Source organism: Dermochelys coriacea, chromosome 10 (genome assembly GCF_009764565.3).
Source record: "Dermochelys coriacea isolate rDerCor1 chromosome 10, rDerCor1.pri.v4, whole genome shotgun sequence".
NCBI lineage: Eukaryota > Metazoa > Chordata > Testudines > Dermochelyidae > Dermochelys > Dermochelys coriacea.
In genome coordinates, this window is record NC_050077.1 from 46,959,964 (window position 1) to 46,980,212 (window position 20,249).

The 20,249-nt window shown below is 48.1% G+C and overlaps 1 protein-coding gene across 1 annotated transcript in view; it reads right to left on the minus strand.

The window, feature by feature from the left end:
- Nucleotides 1-19,852, minus strand: part of SEMA7A (semaphorin 7A (John Milton Hagen blood group)) — a 74,294-nt gene extending 54,442 nt beyond the window's left edge. The window contains exon 1 of the mRNA XM_043494267.1: nucleotides 19,664-19,852. The gene's annotated coding sequence lies outside the window, so the exon portion shown is untranslated. The remainder of the gene's footprint in view (nucleotides 1-19,663) is intronic.
- Between the last annotated feature and the right edge of the window lie 397 nt (nucleotides 19,853-20,249).

Sequence of the window (20,249 nt, forward strand, 5' to 3'; positions counted from 1 at the left end):
TCAGCAAGCATGTGAGAGTTATTAAAGGAATGGGGTCAGAGGCCCAGATACAGCAAGCAGGGAGTTCATTCCACACTCTCATTTATGGTGTGCAAGGCTGAGTAGCAAGGCCCCTATTCAGCAAAGCTCGTAAGCATGTGCTTCAGTGGGTTAGGGTTAGACTTAAGCATGTGCTTAAGTGCTTTGTTGAATCAGGGCCAGAAACAGCACTCAAGATGGGAGAGCAGTAGATCCCAAACCCCTTGATGTTAATGGGAGTCTTTCCCATTACTTCAGTGAGTTTTAGAACAGGCCTGAAATGAGAGAAGTGAATAGCAGCTGAAACAGGGTGGAGAGAAAGGCTGCACAGCATAAGAAGGGAACAATGGGATTCTGGGTTCTTTCACTCCTTCAGCAGCTCACAAGGACAGAATACAAGCGCCAGCCAAGATGTTGTTGTGTTGAGTGCGGAAGAACCCAACAAGTTCAGCCTTATAGGGTCTTGCTGCCAGTGAGCTGCCAGCCACAGAGCTGGGAGTTGAATTCTGTTTTGGGTTTAATGCTGATAGCTTCCCTGCCTGAGGCAGCATTGTAAAACACAACATGCCATTTGTGGCACTGGTCTTTGAAGACTAAAGTCATGTTGGTGCTCAGATCCTACCATATAATCAGGGAAAGAATGACAGGGTTATTTTTACAGCGCCTGGGCTAGAACAGTACAAATGGACTTGCGCTCTGCCCCAAAGAGCTAATTAAGATCCATTTATACAGGAATTGGCATTAAAGGTTAGCTACCACCAATATTTTGTGACACATTTTTGTGCCTCTGTTGTGCTAGAGCGCCTCCTAGTGTTACCACAGGTGCCATGCATAATTTCCCAGCACAAGGTCCTGCATTATGACTGTTTTTAAGAGCTAATTATACATGGTTCCTTTCATTCAGAAGTCCCAAAGCGCTTTACAAAACTGTAAAGCCAGTTTGCAGGCAAAGCCAAAGTTTGCCTGCACCTCTAGAGTTTTCTTTAAAATGTTGTTTGCCTCAGAACTGGCAGGTTAGATCTTGGGACAAGATAGAATTTTTCTACCAAGCTTGAAGTGAGTTGGAGAAGGGGATCCTGAATTATGACACCCTGGACTCCAGCAATTCCCAACTGGCAGAATGGCCACTGGAGCTATAGGTAGCCGGGTATAGTATTGGGCATTTTTGGACACCATGGACCAGGTCAACTTTGAGAGTTAGCCTGGACCGGGGAATTTAAAGATGGTTTAAAATTACCTTTACTCAGACTCCCTCCCATGCTGTGCCTAGCACAGCTCAGTCAGACCAGAGAACTTTGAATGAATCTGGATGCTGATATGAATGTCAGAGCTCTGCTGTTCTAAAAACACAATCGATTAAATGCAGGACACAGAGCAATGCAATCTTTCTGAAGTGTTTTCATTCCTCATCAGATGCCTGAACCATAACTAGCTGAGCCAGATGCCTGGTTTCCCACTTTATTGAGCAAGGACTGAGGTAAAATAGAAATTAGGAAGATTTAAAATTCTTCTTCATGGGTCAGGTGCCAGCTCTTCCCTTAAAAATTTCTGCAGCTTTGCAAGTCAATTTCAGGCAAGTATCAGACACCTCAGTGATGGATTCTATGCAGTTTTGCCTGAATTGCAACGTTCAGATGCAAAATCAGACCTGGATCGGAAACTCCCTGATGTACATTAAAGAATCACAAATCATGGAGTTTCCAAAATAAAACTTTTTATTTAATCACAGAAGGATGATTCCAAGGAACTAGCAATCAAACAGCCACCTTATCATTAACAGTCTCCATATGGCCTTTTTCCAGACTAAAAAAAGAAAAAAAAACTGGTGCAAGCTAGAACATTAGTTGCTACGGTGATTCATCATTTGTCCCCAGAAAGTCTATCCATCAGAAACAGAGCAGGCCATGCACCTGATGTTTTAATTGACCTTTGTACAAGAGATAGAGCAAATTAATCCTTTAGTTGCTGAATTGACCCAAAAAGCAGAGATCTAACAGACCACTTGCTGCATCTTGCTACTCCAGAATCTGTATCTGAAGTGATGAAGTCCTCAAAGCTGTCTTTTTAGCCAATGCTGCTAAACTAAGGCTAGGGATGAAGCTTCAAGGGAAACTGTGTGTGATTGAAATATGGACAAATCTTCACCATCACGGGCAGAAACAACACTGCAGATCCGTGCAATGTAGCCTTATTCATGAGTTCCCACAAAACACACAAGGGGAGCATCAACCAGCCACCCTGTCCCTCCCTCAAGCCTCCCAAGTGAGGTGAGTCTCAAATGATGCCCTACCTTTGGCCCATGGCTGCCTGAGAGGAATGCCAGGGAGGAATTTTCCCCATGGTACTTGGAGGGAGATGGGTAGATCTTGCCTTCTTCTGATGCACCGAGCAGAGGACATCTGTGAGGAGGAGGCGGCTGGCAAGTCCCACAAGATCGATGTCTCTTGTTGGCAGGTGGCAGACACTGGTGGCTCTTGGTCCTTCTCATGTGCTAGCTGAATTGTACTGAAGGGGAGGGTGTGCATGCACGAGCATGTGTTTCACTGGTCTCTACTACATAGAGACAGCACCGCTCAACTGTGTGTCAAAGCTCAGTACCGCTAACGGAGATGCTCCTTTAGATAAACAGATTTTAGGAGTCTGTGCTTTGGAAGCAGGAGGATCTGAATTCTATCTGTGCTGACACAGATGTCCGAAGAGTCCGTGACATGAGCATAAGTGACAACCATGAAGTCCTGGAGAATCATGGGTTTGTACAGTAAAATCTTGTTACAAGAGACCAGGATATATACCAGGAAGTCCTAGGGTTTTGTCCTCTTGATATTTCTGCTTGGCCATGTGATCCCTTTGGGAAGGAGCAGCACATGGTAGCAGAGGAGAAAGGACCTCTCCCAGCAGAAAGGCTGCCACAGTTATCAGACAGCTTTCCTTCCACCTGGGCTTTGTTATGTACATGAAGGGGCAGTGATATGAAAAAGTGAAAGAAGAATGGAAGAGAATTAAACTCTTATCACAGCTGAGGAGGGATATTGTTTGTTCTGGGGCTGGCAGAAAGACATTTGAACTCTTAGGAGGCTAAAGCAATCAGAAGGAAATGGAGCTTCGTAGCCTTCACCCCTTGCCATGGCAAAGGGGAGACAAATTAATGGTCAATAAAAATGAAAGGTACTATGACTCCCCGAGAACAGGAGATCCTGCTTGGTGCCCCATGAGAATGCATCCCTGGAATGAGTTCATCAACCACTGCTCTGGCCCCATCACTACAGTAGCTGAGCACCTCAAGCTAAAATCCAGATCTTTAAAGGTTCTTAGGCGCCTAACTCTGATTTCAAAGGGAGTTAGGTGCCTAAATACCTTTGAGATCAGGGCCTAAGGGTACATCCATACAGCAGCTGGAAGGGTAATTTCCAGATCAGGCAGATATACAAGCATGAATCTTGATTAAGGCAGCGCACAAAAAATAGCAGCATAGCCATGGCACAGGCTAGTCACTCAAGTACATACCTAGGATCTTAGGCAGGACTGTATGTGGGAAAGTTGCAGGTACTACCACCTGGGTCACTAAGTGCACTAGCTTGATCAGAGCCAGTGTGGCTATGCCTACCCAACCTGGAAATTGCACCTCCCAGCTCTAGTGTAGATATACCCTAAGTGACTTGCCCACAGTCAGACTGGGGTGCAGGAGGGACTTGACCCCATGTCTCCCAAATTGCAGGCACATACCCAAACCATCAGACAATGCTCCCCTTTTCAACCAGATACTCTAGTTCTCAGCAGAGCCAGACTGCTGGCAGATGTCAACAGATGCTAGCATCTCAGAAAGCCCTGTGGGATGCTCGAGTATTATAGCTCTTTATTATTTGCATTCCGCTAGCACCTAGGGCCCCAAGGAGGGATCAGGACCCCACCATGCTAAGTGCTGCACACACATCATGAAACAATGGCCACAAAGTGCTTAGGCCCAGATTCTGAAAGGTATTTAGGTTACAGTCTTCCACTGAAGTGAAATACATTGAGCAACTGGGCCTTACAGTCTAACTAATGACAGGTTTCAGAGTAGCAGCCGTGTTAGTCTGTATTCGCAAAAAGAAAAGGAGTACTTGTGGCACCTTAGAGACTAACAAATTTATTAGAGCATAAGCTTTCGTGAGCTACAGCTCACTTCATCGGATGCATTTGGTGGAAAACACAGAGGAGAGATTTATATACACACACACAGAGAACATGAAACAATGGGTTTATCATACACACTGTAAGGAGAGTGATCACTTAAGATAAGCCATCACCCACAGCAGGGGGGGGAAGGAGGAAAACCTTCCATGGTGACAAGCAAGGTAGGCTAATTTCAGCAGTTAACAAGAATATCAGAGGAACAGTGGGGGGTGGGGTGGGGGGGAGAAATACCATGGGGAAATAGTTTTACTTTGTGTAATGACTCATCCATTCCCAGTCTCTATTCAAGCCTAAGTTAATTGTATCCAGTTTGCAAATTAATTCCAATTCAGCAGTCTCTCGTTGAAGTCTGTTTTTGAAGATTTGAATAGATCATGAATAGGTCGGAGTATGAACAAGAGGCTACTAGGCAGCTCTCCAACACCACTTTCTACAAGCCATTACCCTCTGATCCCACTGAGAGTTACCAAAAGAAACTACAGCATTTGCTCAAGAAACTCCCTGAAAAAGCACAAGAACAAATCCGCACAGACACACCCCTGGAGCCCCGACCTGGGGTATTCTATCTGCTACCCAAGATCCATAAACCTGGAAATCCTGGATGCCCCATCATCTCAGGCATTGGCACCCTGACAGCAGGATTGTCTGGCTATGTAGACTCCCTCCTCAGGCCCTTCGTTACCAGCACTCCCAGCTATCTTCGAGACACCACTGACTTCCTGAGGAAACTACAGTCCATTGGTGATCTTCCTAAAAACACCATCCTAGCCACTATGGATGTAGAAGCCCTCTACACCAACATTCCACACAAAGATGGACTACAAGCCGTCAGGAACAGTATCCCCGATACTGTCACGGCTAACCTGGTGGCTGAACTTTGACTTTGTCCTGACCCATAACTATTTCACATTTGGTGACAATGTATACCTTCAAATCAGCGGCACCACGATGGGTACCCGCATGGCCCCACAGTATGCCAACATTTTTATGGCTGACTTAGAACAACGCTTCCTCAGCTCTCGTCCCCTAATGCCCCTACTCTACTTGCGCTACGTTGATGACATCTTCATCATCTGGACCCATGGAAAAGAAGCTCTTGAGGAATTCCACCATGATTTCAACAATTTCCATCCCACCATCAACCTCAGCCTGGACCAGTCCACACAAGAGATCCACTTCCTGGACACTACGGTGCTAATAAGCGATGGTCACATAAACACCACCCTATATCGGAAACCTACTGACCGCTATTCCTACCTACATGCCTCTAGCTTTCATCCAGATCATACCACTCGATCCATTGTCTACAGCCAAGCGCTACGATATAACCGCATTTGCTCCAACCCCTCAGACAGAGACAAACACCTACAAGATCTCTATCACAGGTTTCAGAGTAGCAGCCGTGTTAGTCTGTATTCGCAAAAAGAAAAGGAGTACTTGTGGCACCTTAGAGACTAACAAATTTATTAGAGCATAAGCTTTCGTGAGCTACAGCTCACTTCATCGGATGCATCCGATGTAGCTCACGAAAGCTTATGCTCTAATAAATTTGTTAGTCTCTAAGGTGCCACAAGATCTCTATCATGCATTCCTACAACTACAATACCCACCTGCTGAAGTGAAGAAACAGATTGACAGAGCCAGAAGAGTACCCAGAAGTCACCTACTACAGGACAGGCCCAACAAAGAAAACAACAGAACGCCACTAGCCATCACCTTCAGCCCCCAACTAAAACCTCTCCAACGCATCATCAAGGATCTACAACCTATCCTGAAGGATGAGCCATCGCTCTCTCAGATCTTGGGAGATAGACCAGTCCTTGCTTACAGACAGCCCCCCAATCTGAAGCAAATACTCACCAGCAACCACACACCACACAACAGAACCACTAACCCAGGAACCTATCCTTGCAACAAAGCCCGTTGCCAACTCTGTCCACATATCTATTCAGGGGATACCATCATAGGGCCTAATCACATCAGCCACACTATCAGAGGCTCGTTCACCTGCGCATCTACCAATGTGATATATGCCATCATGTGCCAGCAATGCCCCTCTGCCATGTACATTGGCCAAACTGGACAGTCTCTACGTAAAAGAATGAATGGACACAAATCAGACGTCAAGAATTATAACATTCAAAAACCAGTTGGAGAACACTTCAATCTCTCTGGTCACTCGATCACAGACCTAAGAGTGGCTATACTTCAACAAAAAATCTTCAAAAACAGACTCCAACGAGAGACTGCTGAATTGGAATTAATTTGCAAACTGGATACAATTAACTTAGGCTTGAATAGAGACTGGGAATGGATGAGTCATTACACAAAGTAAAACTATTTCCCCATGGTATTTCTCCCCCCCACCCCACCCCCCACTGTTCCTCTGATATTCTTGTTAACTGCTGAAATTAGCCTACCTTGCTTGTCACCATGGAAGGTTTTCCTCCTTTCCCCCCCCTGCTGTGGGTGATGGCTTATCTTAAGTGATCACTCTCCTTACAGTGTGTATGATAAACCCATTGTTTCATGTTCTCTGTGTGTGTGTATATAAATCTCTCCTCTGTTTTTTCCACCAAATGCATCCAATGAAGTGAGCTGTAGCTCACGAAAGCTTATGCTCTAATAAATTTGTCAGTCTAACTAATGTTTCCTTTTTCCAGTGTTTCTGACCATGTGTGTGTGGGGGGGGGGGGGGAGAACCCCGAGGGTGTAGCGGTTTTGGACTCACCCCTGCAGCGCCTCCCGCTGGTCATCCAGGGAATGAGTGTTCCAGCCTCCAGAGCGCCCTCTGCAGGGCAGCATCCTGCTTGCCCCCAAGTCCCTCCTGGACCCCGGTGCCCCCTTCCACACCACCATGCTGACACCTGCAGTACCCCACACAGATCTGGGTCTCCCCTCCCCAGGGAACCCCCAACCCTCTACCCCCACCTCACCTCAGTCTATGGCCACTGCCAGTCATCACCTAGCCCCTGTTCCCTGGGACCAACTGCAGTGTAAGCACCACTCATCATAGGCAAGGGGGGTTTGGACCTGCTGCCTCTACCTACCCCTTGGGCTGCTCTCTGCAACCCCAGTACCTATTTGGCCTTCTACTAGGTCTGCAGCCTGGGGGGTTTCCAGGCCAGAGCTCCCCAGCTCCTCTGGCCTTCCCCCAGCCCTGCTCCACCTCAGGTACCTTGATATGCTCCCAGCAGCCAGGTCCCTCCCTCTCAACAGGCTAGAAAGAGTCTCTCTGCTCTTGGCTTCCTTGGCTTTTATAGGGCCAGCTGGGTCTGTTTGGGGCATGGCCACAGCTGAGGCTGCCTCCCAATCAGCCCAGGTTTTCCCCTGCTCCAGCCCTCTCCGAGGGCTGTTTTAAGCCTTTCCAGGAGGAGCAGAGCGGGTGACCACCCCGCTACAGGGGGGTACATTGGGGATATATAAAAGATAACTCTTGTTTCTGGTGACGTGTGTGTGCATGAGCATAGCTGGGATATATAAATGATCATCCACGTTTCTGATGATGTGTGATGTGCATGTGTACCTAGAATATATAAGAGATTTATCACCAGTGGTTTTGATTATATGTGTGTGCGTGCATGACTGGGATAAATAATGGTTGAACATGAATGTTTCTAATTACGTGTGTGTGCGTGTGTGTGTCTTCTTCTTCAACACTTAGCCGAACAGTAGGCCATAACGATCATGAGTCATTCGGTCCATTCCTGCGCAGCCGCAAGGGCTTGAGGGGCCAAGAGTCCAATGTCGGAACAGACTTGATCCAGCCACATAACGGGATCTGCTTCTGGGTCTCCTCCACCCCTTGATTGGTGGAATTTTATCCCGGATGTTACAAGCCACTCAGAGAATGGCATTTGCTGGAATGCCTTGCAGCATTCTGGCGACATGTTTGAAAAGCGCAAGACGCCATCTGTGGACAATGGCCCCAGTACTCTATAGACCGGAGCAACTGTAAACGCCTGTGTTAAGAATGAAGTCATTCCACTTTATGCCCAATATACAATGTTGGCTTTTTGTGTGGAAAGCCTCCGGCCTGAGCGGCATAGTGTCCATGTTTCACAGCCGTACAGCAGTACGGGGAGGATATAGCTCAAATAGATCCTGAATACGGTTGTTGTACTGAGATGATGTTAGTTCCATATTTGTTGTAAACAACCCATGGCAGACACTGTGATGCCCCCCGGTGAAGAACCTCCAGGTGAGAGTTTGAGGAACTGGTGAGTATAGGACCCAAATAGCAAAAGCTGGAAACTTCTTTGACAGTTTCCTTATTCAAGGATTGAAGTCACTGGTGGACCTGATCCTAGGTTTTGCAGCTTTGTCTGTTACCATGACTGACCTTGGCCAACTCCTCCTCCATTTGCTGGAGTGCTTCGCAAAACCTGTCTGGGCTCTGTACTAAGGGAACAATGTCATCAGCGTAGACTAGCTCTGAGAGCGAGAGATCACTGACCTGAATGCCTATTGACCTGACAGAATGCTGCATTACAAAATCCACTGCCTGACAAAAGAGCACAGGGGCCAAGACACAGCCCTGCCTGATCCCAGATACTGATTTTAAAGGTGTCAACCTCCCATTCCCAAGATGTCCATGGGCAGTGGTTCTGTGTAGCTCACTAATCAAGTCCAGAAGAGTGATTGGGACATGTATGCCCTTTAAGGCCTTCCATAAAGTGACTCAGTCAACTGAATCAAATGCAGCCTTAAGGTCAAGTTACACCATGTGCCAGGGCTTCTTGAACTTGCAGTGTATCTCCAACAACAAGCAGAGGACCAAAATGGCATCTAATGTGGTTGTGTTCCTCATAAAATCTGACTGATAGGGGTGACATTTCCGATGTAGCGGGGGCTCCAAACACAACAGCAGAACACGCACAAACACGTTCCTGCCACGGTCAACAAGGTGATTGGCCTGTAGCTCTTACATTCACTGCGCGTTCCCTTGCCCTTATAAAGTGAGATCACAATACCATCCTTCCAGGCAGCTGGCAAGGTTCCAGTCCTCCACATCAGGTGAAAGTTGGCCAGACGTGTATCTGGGATATATAAATGGCTGGTCACCCATGCAACATGTTGTCTTTATAACTGGTGCTATGAAATATGAGGTGCTGTTCTCATGGAGGCTGGATCTAGCGCCAAAGTCTGAGAACTTATCTGCGAATTTTGCCAAACCACTGGGAAATAAGCCAGGGTTTCAATGAGCAATGAGATCCTGAGCCATGACCTGGCTCCCCTGTGGGAAATGATGTGCAGGCTCCTAGTGGAACAAATCACTTCCATGTCTCCCCTGCAGAGGAAATAACAGCCTCTGTGGTCCCAGGGATTTATGTCAGGGGTCAGGGTCACAGAGTTTATACCCAAGAGTTCAGAACAGCCCAGCCCAGCAATCCCTCCCCACAGCAAATGCTCACCTTATGGGAGGTCAGCTAGTGTGTGTTGAGACAGGAAGGAAGGAAAGTCTACTGGCCATTCCTGTAAGTGACACAGATACTGACACAAGGGGAACGTTCAGCACCAAGGGGCCTGGGATGGGGCTTTTGGGGAGGAATAGCTCAGTGGTTTGAGCATTGGCCTGCTAAACCCACCACTGTGAGTTCAATCCTTGAGAGGGCCATTTAGGGATCTGGGGCAAAAATTGGGGATTGGTCCTGCTTTGAGCAGGGGGTCAGACTAGATGACCTCCTGAGGTTCCTTCCAACCCTGATATTCTATGATTCTATGAACACCTACAAGGTAAGGGATAAAACCCCAATTAGTCACCTGCCACACCTTGGGGGTGGCTGATTAACTAATTGCCTCCCAGCCTTGTAAGTAGACTGAGGGAACTCAGGGATGGAGAGAAGACCCTAGAGAGAGAAGGTAGAGAGTTCCTGGCCTTGCTTGGGCCTGGGGCAGGCAGACTAAGGAAGGCCACAGGGTCAGGACTGGTCCCATGGTGGGCCCTGGGAAAAAAGGGGAAAGATCTAGGGAGAGACTGAAAAGAAAGTGGGAATCTCCCACAGAGGGAGACTCCCAGTGAGCAGAGCAGGGTCCTGTGGGAGAGAGCCCAGAGGTAGGGTTTGTAAACAGAGAAGACTTCAGTAGCCCAAGGGGGCAGAAGAATTATGCAGTTTTGCTTGCACTTGTTCATGATACCCAGGAAGGGGTCTGAAATTAGGTGACTTAGCTGGAGCGCTGAGCCACAGAAGACCTGGGGCCAGAGGCAGCTGGCCTGCAGGAGGCGCTAGAACAGAACATAGCAGCAACACAGCCAGCACTGAAAAAGAAGGTGAGCGAGCACTGTCAAAAGGCCACTTTAGTTATTCCAGCCTCCAGCCAGCCTCCTTGTCTAGCCAGCTAGGGACAGATTCTGCTGTCATTTACACTAGCATCAAGGACTCTACTGAAATCAATACGAGTTACTGTGGATTTACACCAGTGTAACTGAGATCAGAAGCTGGCCCTAGCTGTTTGGACAAATAGGGCTGTATTTAAACTGGGACTTTAATCCAGATTTACAACAGTGGAGGGGAGACCAGAATCTGACTGTTAATTCTCAATTTTTATATTACCAGATGGGCCTGGTACACCAATGGTATTTAGGCCCATTGACTCACACAGGAGTTAGGTGCCTTAATACCTTGAGGATCTGAGTCATGGAGCTTATATTAGAATCAGTCTCGAGATGCAGATGATCTGTGCTTGGTGCAGGACCTGACTTCTGTGTGGGAGCAAGTGGTTGTTGGCCACCTTTCCATCACTGCTTGTAATTCTGGGATCAGTTCAGCGCCTAGCACAATTTAGAGCAGCCTCTGTATACATAACGATGAGTGCTAATGTTGAGGAATCACTTTGCGCACCACTGAAATGCAGGCACCTCTGGAGTGAGATATGGCAGCTGACTAGTAGCACAAAAGTTTAGGCCAGGCCGTGAACAGTACTGTAGCCAACTGAAACGGCAGGAATTTTAGGTAGGCAAAATCTACTCACGCACATTGGTGTTTAGCCAAGATGGCAGAACTAACATGTTCTGCAGGGTTATTAACATAAATTCCTCCCTGAAATAAATAAAACACACAAACTACCTAGGCAGGGAGAAAAAGATTGTGTAAGCAATCTGGTTAAAGCAACCTGGGTTTTGTTCCTTTTCTTAGGTCAGGAGCAAGCTGGTTTTTCCAGTCAAACTGTTTTACATTTTGTCCAGGATCTTATTAGAAACGCTCCTTTTGTTTGTGGATCAAGAAGTTAATAAAGGGCGTTTGTGGATAATTGCAGATGCTGCTTCTCTTTTCAGGTCTTTCTCTTCCTGTCATGCACTGTCATGTCAATGATTGTTTATGGTCTTTTTGACTCCATGGGCGGAGAGTGATTTTTTTGAATGTCTTAGTATTATTCATGTAGCTCGTATTGACCCTTCAGACATAGCCTGCCATCCGCATGAATGATCAAAAGTACTCTAGCTCAGACTGATTGATGGACAGATGACACCAGAAAACCAGACCAAGGACAGACAGATGGATGACAACAGATGATGTACTCCAAATGGATGGATTAATGACAGACAGATAAAAGTTTGATAGACAGATGATGACAGATATGATAGACAACAGGAGACGGACGGATGAATGAGGAGTGGCAAACGAAGATACGCACATGCTAGACCAGCGTTTCTCAAATGTGGCCTCCGTGGCCACATGAGGCCACCAGGGGCTTTTCTTGCAGCCACAGGCTCCTGGGCTGTGATGGGGTGGGGGTGGGCAAAATAGCACCCCGTCCCCCTCACTGTTGCTCCTGGATGCACTGCCTTGGTGTTGGTTGCTGGGGCCAGCAGCAGGGATTGTGACCTGCCCCACTCTGGAGTCACCTGGGGCACAACGCTGTATGTAAACGGGGGAATGGTCCCACGATTGTGGGGAACTTTCCGAGCTTATTCACTACCCCGGTGAAATGGGCTAGCGACAGGATCTGAGTCCTCGCTCCCACTCCCTTTACCCAGAGGCCTGCCTGACCTCGAGGGCTTCCCTTCCACGCTCCTGTGTGGCAGAGGCCTTGTAACCCCAACAAGGCTGGGACCAGGATTCCTGGGAGGCTCAACCTCCAACCTTGTCATGGTCACTTAGGACAGGGGCTAGGGTGCTCTCTCTGCACTGGATGCTTTCCTGACCCACTGATCATTACATACAGTTCAAAGCAAATACAATTTATTAAACAGCAATCAATTAAAAAAATAAGGAAAGAATGGGAAAGGTTAAAGGAAAACCCATCACCCCGCTCTGTGGCATGGGGACATCACAATTAGCCCTGGCTGGAATGTCAGGGCAGTTCACAGTCTGTTCCTCACAAGATCCAGCCTCCTTCTCAGGCCCTGGCTGTGCTGCAGGGATGCTGCGGGTCGGACACTTGCTCTGGTGGTGGCCACACGCTCTCAGGCTCTACGTGACAGGACCCTTCTTCCCAGCATCGCCCCCGCCCTGTCGGGGTTATGATCCCCCTCCAAGTCTGGCCAGCAGGGCCTCTTGGCTGGGGGCATCTCCCTGCACTGGGCCCGCTGCCCAGGGTCCCCCTCGCGCTCTCCAGCTGCTCACTGCACCCAGCTCCAGACTGCCCCTGCCCCAGCTCCAGCTCCAGTTCCACTCTGCCTCAGCACGGCTGCTGCTCTGCCTCCAGCTCCCTGGGCTGCTTCTCTGGCCCCTCTGGTGCTGGTTGCTGCAGCTCTGCTCCCAGCACAGGTCTGCTTCCTGGGCTGCTGTTCTGGCCCCTCTGGATCTGGCACAGCTCTGCCCCCCAGCTCAGCTCGGGCCCCTGCTTTCTCCTTAGCTCGGCCCCACTCTGTCTGACCCAGGCAATTCCAGCTCATACCGAGGATGGGACCCCTCCAGCCTGATGACTCCCTGATTAGCCTGCCCACCCTGTCAGTCAGACTGACCTCTCCCCATTGTTCCTGGGGACTGTCAGTCTCAGGGTCCTGATTTCCCATCGACCCTTCCTCTTTCTTTTTGTACTGGGAGCTAGCCAACCAAAAAACCCAACTGAGTTTTAGTAAGGGGACAACAGTGGGTGGTGGGGCTTAGGCTTTGGGCTTCAGCCCAGGGATGGCAGGGCAGCAGGCTCTGGATATGGGCCTTTGGGCTCCACCCCCAGGCTCTGGCTGTACGATGGCAGGCCCCAGGCTCCGGCCACACAGCTTCAGGCTCCATCCCTGGGCCCCTTCCTCCAGCCGCAAGGCTACAGCTCTGGCAACAAGGCTTCAGCCTCCAGCCCCCTCTACCTCCTCCAGCCCCAACCCCCATCTCCCCTGGCCCTCACTGCTTCCCCCCGACCTTCCATCCAGGGCTTAATTTATCCCCAGGCTTGCTAGTACTGAGTAAGTCTGCTGTGAAAAGGGATACTTGTATATTTGTTAATATCACTTTTCACAACAGACTTACTAGCAGGCAATAAATAAATTACAATGATTTGGACGTGTATATGTGCATATTTATTTGGTTTTCCTAAAGCTAATTAAGTATTTTAGGAAAAAGTGTGAGAGCAGCCACCAGCAAGAGTTGGTGGCCGCATTCTGAGGCCACCAAAAATTTTGTCCTGAGAACCCCTGTGCTAGACTCCAAGGCATTAATACATCTATTGAGGCTCCTATATCATTAAAAGACATGTAGCCAGAACATTGCACAAAAAGACAATATCCTGGAGTAAATCTCAAGGAAGCCAAAATCACAAACACACACCTCCCTCCTTGATTCAGACCCTAATTAGACACAATACAATTAAAATGGGAGCAAACAAACAAACAGCTAGGGCATAGTCTGGCATCATACTAGGCAATCTTCCTCTGACTAATGCCAAGGGCATGCCAGAGGTGGAAATGGCCTTGTCTGCTGAAGGAGGAATTGCAGCCTAGCAACTAGAGCACGGGACTGTGAAGATGTCCACTCTGTCTCCTACTCTGACCCCTGCCATGGGCCCAAGGGACCTTTACCTCCCTCTGCCTCCGTTTCCCAAACTATACATAAGAATGGCCATACTGGGTCAGACCAACGGTTCATCTAGTCCAGGATCCTGTCTTCCAACAGTGGCCAATGCCAGATGCTTCAAAGGGATAAGCAGCAGATAACAGAACTTGCTTCTCTCTCTAGGCTCTTATATGGCCCTTACTATTGTAACATCTGAGCACCCCGTAATTGTTAATGGATTTTATCCTCCCAATACCCCCATAAGATAGGGAAGCACAATTCACGGATGGAGAGGCCCACAGAGATTAAAGGGTCTGAATTTAGGAACCGAACCCAGGACTCCTGAGTCCTAATCTAAACATTCTAGCCACTAGACATCCTTCTATCCACCTAACAGGGGCTGGATGAAGCTTAATATTTATAAAGTGCTCAGCGCTGCTCAGCTGGGCAAATAAAGTATCATTTGTTATACTGTGGGACAATGAACTGGACCATGCCCAGACACCACAGTGGTAGGCACAGAATAAGACACTAGAATTTCAGTGGCAGTGATGGGAGACAGGGCAGATGACCCATTGATGCAACCTTGCAGCGCCCTTGCTGAGATGATTGTTAGCCAGGTTTAATAGAATAATCGATGTTTAAGGCCAGAAGGGGCCATTAGATCGTTTTGTATAACACAGACCAGAGAACTTCCCCCAGCTACGCCTGCAGTGACCCCTCCGCCTCCATCATTTGTGTTTGGCGAAAGCATCTGTAAGGGACTGCGGAAGACTTTGTTACGGCCTAGCCAGGGAACTTCTGCTTTCTCAAGCCGAGAGGCTACTGTGGGATATAGATAGCTGCTTCGTTACTTTGGGATAGAGATAGTTTTTGAAGGACACAGCTGCTTTGTTATTGTAGGAGATAGTTCTTGAAGGACACAGCTGCTTTGCATGGCCCTTCGCCAGGTAGTAGAAAGCCCTCCTTCAAGAAGCACCTAACTTTATATTCATGAGCTGTTTTTGTGTAATGCTTATTAATGCTGACTGTCTGCCCCTCCGTCGGACTCCGTCCCAGGCAAAGCTCCGGTGTGCTGGGTTCCCCGCCTCCGTGACTGCAACGCTTGGAGTCCCCGTTGTGGGTGGGTCACTAACCTTCAATAAAGTCAATAACTCACAGCTGTATGTAAGCCTCGTTTTTCTCAGAGTACTCCTGCCGGACCTGTGGTGCTTCGAGCACCGTGGCCCAGAACAGCATCTCTTCCAGAAAGGCTTCCAGTCTTGATCCAAAGACCTCAAGAGATAGAGAATCGATCGTTCTTTGGTAGTTTGTTCCAATGGTTTGTGCCTAGGTCTCCTAGGTGCTCCAGAAATACAACCGGTAATAATCACCACCGCTATTAAATATGTATGTCTTACTAGTAATTTGAATGTGTCTGGCTTTAACGTCAAGCCTTTCTCCATAAATTCAAGAGCCCTTTAGGACCTGTTTCAGAGTAGCAGCTGTGTTAGTCTGTATCTGCAACTAGAACAGGAATATTTATGGCACCTTAGAGACTAACAAATTTATCTGAGCATAAGCTAGATGCATCCAATGAAGTGAGCTGTAGCTCATGAAAGCTTATGCTCAAATAAATTTGTTAGTCTCTAAGGTGCCACAAGTACTCCTTTTCTTTAGGACCTGGTATTTTCTCCTGCTGAAAAGGACCTTGTACATCATGATCAAGTCACCTCTTGATCTTTATTTTGAAAAGCTAAACAGATTGAGCGCCATAAGTCTCTCCTTGTAAGACATTTTCTCCAGCCCTCATATCATGTCTGTGGCTCTCTGCTGCACCCTGACATATATTTTAACATCCTTTTAAAAACGTGGACACCAGAACAGCACGCAGTGTCGGTCTCACCAGAAGTCTCTACTCTCCCAGGATCACCTTAGCCTTTTGTACCACAGCATTGCTCTGGAGGCTCACATTGGGCTATTTGTCCATGCTGACCCCTCAATCTTTCTCAGAGTGACTGCTTTCCAGGATACAGTCCTCTCTACTGTACGTATGACTTATGTTATTTGTTCATAGACATACAACCTTTCCTTTGGCTGTATTAAAATGCATCTTATTTGAATGCACCCAGTTTACCAAACGATCCAGTGACTGCCCTGTCCTCATCACTATTTACCATTCCATCCGTCTTTGGGTCATCTGCACATTTTACCAGCAGTGATTTTATGTTTACTTCCCGATCACTGATAAATATATTGGCTACTGTCAGGCCTAAAACCAATCCCTGCACAGCCCCACTAGAAACACTCCTATTTGAGGATGATTTCCCATTGAGATCCATCAGTTAGCCAGTTCTTAGTCTATTTAAAGTGTACTTTATTGATGTTCAGAGATTTCAAGAACAGAAGGGACCACTGTGATCATCTAGTCTGACCTCCTGTATAATACAGGCCAGAGAACTGCCCCAAAATAATCCCTAGAGCAGAGTGGGTATTTTTATAAACAATCTTGATATTAAAAATTGTCAGTGATGGAGAATCCACCACAACCTTGACCAAATTGTTCCAATGGTTAATGACTCTCACTGTTAAAAAATTACACCTTATTTCCAGTCTGAATTTGTCTAGCTTCAACTTCCGGCTGGATTGTATTAGACCTTTCTGTGCTAGACTGAAAAGCCCAATATTAAATAACCTTGTTATCCCTAGCCTGATTCTTGCTTGCATATTTATACCTGCCTCTGGAAATTTCCACTACATGCATCTGACAAAGTGGGTATTCGCCCATGAAAGCTTATGCTCCAATATCTCTGTTAGTCTATAAGGTGCCACAGGACTCTTTGCTGCTTTTACAGATCCAGACTAATACGCCTACCCCTCTGATATTAAATGTTTGTTCTGGGGTGGAATTACTCTTGGACCAGGCCATGGGCTACAAAATCCTTTGTATCCACTGTGCTTATCCTACAGGTCCATCTAGGTTCAACACCTGTGGTTCTTCCCTTCAGGAGCCTATGACCAGTGGTGCATGTAGAGACCAGACCGCCTTCTTAAACCGAAATATTGTATATTGTAACGACAGGAACAAAGTATTTCCAAACTGACTGTAAAACAACTTCTCAATGCTTCTGGCCACAGGTGTGATCACGCCTGTGCCTCTCTTGTTCCCATTCCCGTCCTAGACCTGCTCGTTTCCTGACTCTGACCACTAGGCATAGCCACCCACACTGACACAGACTGCTCATGTCTATTTTACCTAGAGTCTTGCCATCCCCTGATGGTAACCTGGGCAGACCTAACTTCTTCAGACCCCCAGCAGGGGCCAGTATGCAGTCTGCTTCCCCTGAACAACTGCCTGAACAGCCCCCTGCCCTGCCCCAAGACAGTCTCTTTTCAAACTACTACAGTCCTTCTGATCTTCTGGCTCCCTGCCTTTGGCCTTGCTTGTCCAAAGCCAGTTAGCTGGAGCCAGGAGGTAGAATCTGCAAACTTACTATGTTTGGGCATTGTCTCTTAATAACCCCTCAGTATTTACCCAGGGGTGGCTCAGCTTGATCCCTTCTTCTCTTTGTGCTTATTTTTCCTTACAGCCCCCTTATTAAGCTAAACTAACATAGCCATATACTAACCATCCCACAAAACCAGGTCAACACATAGTATTCATCAGTTATTACAGGACAGTTCCATTATCTGTCACATCTTTATGAACCGAACTGGGAATCTCAAAGAATGAAATCAGGTTGGTTTGACAAGGCCTATTTTCCATAAACCCACATTGTTTTTATTATTGAGTTTCCTCCATGCCTTGAAATCCACATCTACCATTCCACACACCCAGAACAGGCAAGGCCCGTGCTGTCAACCTAAAATAGCTTCTGTTTGTGCTTGACTTAGTCACAGAAGTGCAATAATACCCTCCAAACCCAACGGAAGAGGTTTCCCCAGCTTAGGGGAAGGGGCGGAGTCCAACACCTAGGTGGCCCTATTTATAGGGCCTGGGGCATTTGGGCAGCAATGCCATATTACTGACCTTGCTGCAAGATCACACTCCAATCTTTAGACTACCCCATGAAAAACTCCCTTCGCTCCTGAGTGAGCCTCCTTGGCCTTATTCAGCCAAACCCTCTTCTAAAGAAATCCCTGTGGCCCAGAATTGCTTCACTCCCGGGACAAAGCTGAGGCCACAATTCAGTATCAGGATCAATCATGAGGCCACTGAGTGCTTTCAAAGGAAAGTGAGTCAGATACCAACCTGGTAGTCAGATTCTACAGCCTCTTTCCCCAGGCCCTGCAGCTCTCACTGCCTTATTCACACACCTGGGCAAGGGGGCTTGCACTAATACACTGTGTCTGAGGCTTTTCCTGTCCCCTCCCCCGCAACCTCAGCTCATTGTGCCGTGCAATGCTCTGAGCGGCAGAGCAGCTGCAGACCCGGTGCTCTGTGCTGTGTGGGTGGCATGGCTGGTTCCATCGGCTGCCTGTTCTGGTGCTCTGGGCAGTGTGGCTACAGCACTGCCAGCCACCGGTGCTCCAGGCTGCGCGGTAAGGGGGAAGGGAGCAGGGGGGGTTGGATAGAGGGCAGAGGAGTTCGGGGGGTGGTCAGGGAGCGGGGGTGTGGATAGGGGTCGGGGCAGTCAGAGGGTGGGGAACAGGGGTTGAATGGGGACAGGGGTCTTGAGGGGGCAGTCAGGAAGGAGGGGGGGTTAGATGGGGTGGCGGGGGGCAGTCAGGGGCAGCGGTTCTGGGAGCGGTCAGGGGACAGGGAGAAGGGGTGGTTGTATGGGGCAGGGGTCCCAGGGGGGCAGTCAGGAATGAGAGGAAGGGTTGGATGGGGCAGGGGGTTCAGGGGCAGTCAGGGGACGGGGGGGTTGGATGAGGCAGGAGTCCCGGAGGGGCCGTCAGTGGGCGAGAAGCCGGGGGGATTGGATAGGGAGTGGGGGCTGGGCGAACCCTGGCTGTTTCAGGAGGCACAGCCTCCCCTAACCGGCCCTCCATATAATTTCAGAAACCCGATGTGGCCCTCAGTCCAAAAAGTTTGCCCACCCCTGGTTTAGGGGTTAGTGACAGCATAGCAAGTACATAATTTGGCATATTCATTCAGCAAGGCAGAGTGGCAAAGCAGCTAAGCCGTGGGTCTGGTCTGCCAATTTAGAGATTGAGTTCTTCTGCCGGAAGTGACTGTGAGCAGTCTCTCTGTTAGATCATCTGTCAGATGGGCAAATGACAGCTCTCTGCGCCCAAATTTGCAGGATTGCTTTGTGGTTAATAAAAAAAGTGGTGGAGAGCCCAGAAATATTCACTCCAGTGAGTGGAAAAGCTGGAATTAGAAATCACGTGCTGCTGGCTGGTAGCTCTGCCCACAAGACCCCACTCATTGCTACTGGAAATGCTCTAATGCTCTCAGCTATCTGGTCAGGCACAACAGAGCTGTCAAGGCCACGACACTTGGCACAACTGATAACACACCCATTTCCTTGGCAGGGACCATTAAAGTGCTGATGATAATAATGAAAGGCTCTGCACACACACACTCAAACCCACAGTGAATTAGCACATACTGGAGGCCCATCTGTGAGCAGCAATCCCACACCACGGGTCACTGTGTCATTGCTAGACACTCTCTGAGCAGCCAGCCCTGCATGCTTGCTCCCCTCTCATACTAGCAGAGCTGCAGAGAGATAGGTACAGTACTCCTTAGTGTCGGCCCCTAGGGGGCTGTTCTTCCATGCTGGTCGAGACACCCAGGGACTCTGCAACGAGGCCAGGCAGCAAACAGAGCATTAAAACCATCACTACACTAATTCAAGCCCTCCCCATTCCTGCCCTTTTAGATCATTAATAAATAGTAAGTGCTAACAATAGACTTAATAGCTAATTGTAACAAATAAATTGCTAATAATAGTCAATAGAAACCAGCCAAATATAATAAGTTAACTGGCCATAACAATAAAAAGTTAATAATAATAAGTAGTCTTCCCTGCCAGCTTGGGACTCCAGAACTCTGCCTTGTTGAGCCAGACACGCTAACCTGCTGCAACACAGACTTGGGGTCTGGGCCACACCCCCAAAGCTGCAGACTTTAACTAAAAAACAGCTCAGCAGGTTACCTCTCCAGCACCCAGATACGCAGTTCCCAGTAGGATCCAT